The sequence below is a fragment of the Pipistrellus hanaki genome (genome assembly GCF_964339955.1).
Source record: "Pipistrellus hanaki genome assembly, chromosome: 8".
Lineage (NCBI taxonomy): Eukaryota > Metazoa > Chordata > Mammalia > Chiroptera > Vespertilionidae > Pipistrellus > Pipistrellus hanaki.
This window is the reverse complement of record NC_140510.1, coordinates 46693558-46698933: the sequence shown is the minus strand read 5'-3', so window position 1 is coordinate 46698933 and position 5376 is coordinate 46693558. Positions and strand designations below refer to the sequence as shown.

Below are 5376 nucleotides of genomic sequence, written 5' to 3'. Positions count from 1 at the left end.
TAAAGATTTAAAAAAAAATTCAATAAAAATAATTTGAAGAGCTGTGAGAGATTACAAAGCAAGGCAAAAATGTCTGTTTGGAGATGCATGCAAACTATATGGGAGGCCACAGATAACTGTACCACACGGCTCCGGCCCTGGGGATGGTGCCCTGAGAGCCCGAGTGGCGAAGCAAAGCTTATGACTGATTCAGAGCAGAACAGTGAGGGACATGGGAGGAGCTAACAGCACCACGACAGAGAAGGAAGATCAGCTTTTTGAGTAGAGGTGGGGCAACCATGGGGCATTCTATGAAGAGGTCAGGGAGGATAAGCTCTGAAGCAGAGACCTGTTGGCTTTTAGACTTAGGACAGCTCTGTGACCTTCCAGAATGCAAGAGCCATGATGTGGGTCAAAAGGATGTCAGAAAAGAGAAAATTGAGATAGCTGATGCTGGCTGCCCTGCCAAGAAGTTTGTGAAGAAAGTGGGAGCAGAGATAGCTGACAGACAGCAGTGCCAAGAGCTGGGACTGGCTTGAAGGGGAAGAGAAATGAAAGACAGAAATGGAGTGAAAAGGAGTTAAGGATCTAGACTTCAGGATGGACAGGAAGAGCCAAGAGAGGCGGGACTGAAGAGGTGGTGATGACACCAAGCTGTTTATAGTACATGACAAGCCACCCTTTTGCAAGAAAAGATAATAATCTCTACTTCACCCCATATGCCTCTGGTTTTAGTTGAAAATTTAGTAGGGAAGTTAACTCCTAAAATAAAGTTCCTTTAAAAAAAAACAAACAGAATAATGAAATAGCATCCAAATTTTGCTTTAGTCAGGTTTATTGGAGAAATGGAACCATTATGAGTAGTATAAGGGATTCCTCTAGGGATTAGACCTGGCAGGATCCCTGGAGCATGTTGCGCAGTTAAGTAAGCCTGCTGTTCCTGTGTCTGAGGGTGGACCTGAGATTATCAGGGCCAGCAATCAGAACGGGACAGTAGTCATGAAGTGAGAGAGAGGCGAGGACAGATGGGCATTAGGGAGGAGGAGCTGGAAAACCGCATCTGTTTCTCACTGGAATCAGTTCAGTCTCTAGGCACCTGCAAGCCTCCAACTATGGGATGTCTGCATTGAACTGTTGCAAGTCACCAGGAACCACCACACACCTGCCCTAGAGTCCCTTGGACACGGAACAAGTTCTTTGTTCCCAGGTTTGAGAATCATAACTTCAAAGCAATAGTTCCCAAAGCAGTGGTCAGAAAGACAGCCTCATCTGAATTGCCTGGCAAAATCTTTTCAATGCAGCTGACTCAGTAGAGCTGAACGGGTCTGAAAACCAGTCACAGATCAATAGATACTATTTACAATGGTTCACACCCTTCTCTTCCCCCTTATAGTGGGCTGAATGGTGGCTCCCAAAAGACACGACCACATGTTAACCTCCAGAACCTTATTTGGGAAAGGGGTCTTTGCAGGTATAATTAAGTGTCTCAAAACGATGTCATCCTGGACTCTCCAGGAGGGCCTAAATCCAATGACAAGTGTCAGACAGAGGAGAAGACCATGTAAAGACAAGGAAGAAACTGGGGTTATGCAGCCACAAGCCAAGGAATGTCTGGAGCCACCAAAAAGTGAAAGAGGCAAGGAAGGATCCTCCTCTAGAGCAGTCAGAGGCTGTGAGGCCTTTGCAGACCCCTTGGTTTCAGACTTCTAGCCTCCAGAACTCTGAAACAATACATTCCTGTTGTTTTAAGCCATCGGATTTGTGCAATTTATTGTGGCAGCCATGGGACACTAATATACACCTTCATGTCTCCTCATGATCCTGCAAATAAAAGTTAATGCCTGGTACCGTAGGAGTTTCCGGGACAGCGTTCCCACATCACAGACAGGCAGCAGCTCTAATGGGCTGGTGGATAATGCCTTACCACTTGTTGAATAATTTGCAGAACAGCATGAATAAAAGTATAAGTATGTTATTGAACGTTTTGGAGGTAAACACCAGAAGAGCAATATAAAACAAAAATGGTTTCAAAAATGGTTAGGAGATTAAGCCAGGCAGGAAAGGAAAGCTATCTTTTCATTTTGTTATCTTCTGTACTGTTTGAAATTTTATTTTCCACGTGCATATTATTTTTAAATCACTGGAAATAAGAAAACAGCAGGTAATTCTGATACTCGGGCCTATTGGAGAATGCCTGCCCTAGAGAACAGATAAAAGATTTACAAGAGAGTCAACCCAAGGCAAATGAGGAAACCGATAAGGTCCGTTCTATAAGTTTTCAATCTGGGTGATTCTGAGGGTCAAGGAAGAAAGGCGAGGTATCTGAATAACCAGATTGAGATTACCTGTTTCTAAGCTTCATTGCATTCAGAGCCTTTGTCACTCCTGAGATGACAATATTTCAGCCAGTTCTGAGGTCTGTGTTGGAAGGTCATTCATCCATGGGTATAGATGCTGCTTTGAACATCATATGTATAGCACATTTGCCTAACTCCTGGGATATGATGAGGAGTGATTATCACATATCTAAAGTCACACTGATATTTATATGAAAAGAAAGTCACACCACAAAGTCTTGAGAAAAGTTCATGCTGCTTTGTTTGTCAGCCCCCATGACCACCAGTAAGATTTGCCAAAAGTTCTGGTTGCAAAACACTGATTTTATAAGAGCAATAAAGTTTATAAATGGCAAAAATATGAGCTTGTTTACTCCTGGGAGATTTTATTACTCATGTCAACTATTAGTCAAAGACAGAGGTTGTGATGTAAGTTACAAAACTTTTTATGAACCAGAAAGATTCCCCAAGAAGAGAGATTTAAGAGAAATTATTTTTGCAAAATCTTGGGATTTCTTTTCTTTTCTTTTTAAAATGTATTTTATTGATTTTTTTACAAAGAGGAAGGGAGAGGGATAGAGAGCCGGAAACATCGATGAGAGAGAGACATCAATCAGCTGCTTCCTGCACCCCCGCCCCCCACTGGGGATGTGCCCACAACCAATGTACATGCCCTTGACCGGAATCGAACCCGGGACCCTTCAGTCCACAGGCCGATGCTCTATCCACTGAGCCAAACCGGTTTCGGCAAAATCTTGGGATTTCTTAATCCTTCAATTAAAAAGCCAGACTCCAATCCTGGAGTAAAGATAACGGTCAGTCAGGATCTTTGTAATAAGACCAAAATGGAGGGAGACAGGGTTTATTTTAAGGGTTCTCTTACAGTTGGCTGTTTGAATCAGCAGAAACTTTATGGGATATCTGCCCTTTAATCCTAACAAGCTGTCCTGAACCTACTGAGTCATACACTGCTGGAGGGTGCTTGAATTTTGTTGCCTGACCAGAAGCTGTTCAGCAGGTTCTTCCAGAAAGCATGCTCATTGCTGTTTTTCAGAGTCACTTGTGCATCTTTTTCATTGGCCTGTACTCAACACAAGGGCGGCAGGAGTCCTCCATTTCTCAGTCTTAGCCTGGTTCCTTCCGGTAACTAGTCTCTCTAGTCTGACTATGGCTGCTCATGAGAAGCTGAATGTACTTACCCTGTTTCCCTGAAAATAAGACAGTGTCTTATATTAATTTTTTCTCCCAAAGTTGTGCTAGTCTTATTTTCAGGGGATGTCTTATCTTTCCATGCACTAGGTCTTATTTTCGGGGAAACACGGGTAGTATGAGTGAGATGAATCTGTTTTCCTTTCCTATTAATATATCTGCTTTGATTTTCCATAAAATGCATTGTCCACATTCTAACTATAGGTTTTTTCCACATAACATCATGCTGGAAATTCAAAAATAGCAATGACACAATTAATTTCCCCATAGGAGCCATTGTCCCTTTCTTTAGGCAGGACTAGAGGGTTGTCATAGATCCATAAACAAACTGAAGCATAACCCTAATACTCTAATGATGGTAGTGAGATTTTTTGTTTTCCTTCCACTCTCCAGGCATTCATTTCTGTCTTTCTTCTTTACCTCATACTAGGCCTTCCAGATTTTAGCTATCTAATTTGGATGTTCCTGATCCTTCCCTAATGGTACTGATTTGCCTTAATCACCTGTCTCCTCCGATTGGTCCAGAGGGGAGCACGTGACACAAGTTGGTCTAAGCAGAAGGAAGCTCTGATAGAGGAAAGCAAACATGCATTTTCTCCTATAGCAGCATGGCTCAGTGGTTGAGCATCGACCTATGAACCAGGAGGTCATGGTTTGATTCCCGGTCAGGGCACAAACCCAGGTTGCAGGCTAAATCCCCTTTGTTGGGTGTGCAGGAGGCAGCTGGTCAATGAGTCTCTCTCATCATTGACACTTCTATCTCTTTCTCTCTCTTCCTCTCTGAAACCAATAAAAATATATTTTAAAAGAAAAAGAATTAAGACCTATCTAACTCCAGTAGTTGCTGCCAACCATTCTGCAACAATAGGAGAAACTGACACAGTGCAAGGCAGAGCCGAGAGAAGAAAGGTTGGATAACCCTGGTGACATGGTTGAGCTTTCGGACTAATTCTTGCATAGAGCTTCCCATACCTCTGGATTCTCTGACAGTAAGTTCCTTTTGATTATTTGAACCAATTTTAGTTTAGTTTCTCTTAAATACAACTAAAAGCTCACTGATACAATGACCAACACCAAAGTGTCATCCCATCCCATGCAAATCCCTTGATTTTATCTCCAAGAGGAAGACTGAAATGTTGGGGCCACTCCTAAATGACCCTCATGACTAGGAACCTCAAAAACACTTCTAGGACTCTCTCCCTTGCCTCTGCCTACAGAGGTGGCAGCCATCTCCTACTCAGCACCACAGCTGCCCGCAGACCCCTCATGAAACTCAACATTATCAAAAAGAGGAGCAGGAAGTTCATCTGGCACCAGTCAGACCCATAGGTCAAAATTAAGTGGAACTGGCAGAAACCCAGAGACATTGGCAACAGGTATACAGAAGATTCCAGGGCCAGATCTTGATGCCCAACATGGGATATGGGAGCAACAAGAAAACAAAGCGCACACTGATAGTGGCTTTTGAAAGTTCCTGGTCTGCAGTGTCAAGGAGCTTGAAGTGCTGCTGATGGGCAGCAGACCTCACTGTGCCGAGGTTGCTCACAACGTCTCCTCGAAGAACCGCAAAGCCATTGTGGAAAGAGCAGCCCAGCTGGCCGTCAGAGTCACCAATCCCAATGCCAGGCTACGGAGCGAAGAACATGAATAGACAGATTGTGTGCACATTGTATCTGTATTAATAAAACCATAAAATTCTGCCATCTGGCATTTCAAACCAAAACACAACACAAAACAAGAAAAACAAAACACTTCCAGAAATCCATGCACAGGATTTTAGGTTGGGATTTGAGTTTTAGATGAATCTGCCATCTCCAAGATTCCTTGGTATTTACTGAGCAGTGAATTCTCC

General features: G+C 43.2%; 1 pseudogene across 1 annotated transcript; it reads left to right on the top strand.

Moving 5' to 3' along the window:
* The first annotated feature begins 278 nt into the window (after positions 1-278).
* Positions 279-5175, top strand: LOC311626890 (large ribosomal subunit protein eL32-like; annotated as a pseudogene). Its single transcript has 2 exons — positions 279-464; positions 4742-5175. The product of its transcript is annotated as a large ribosomal subunit protein eL32-like (transcript).
* Positions 5176-5376: the final 201 nt, after the last annotated feature.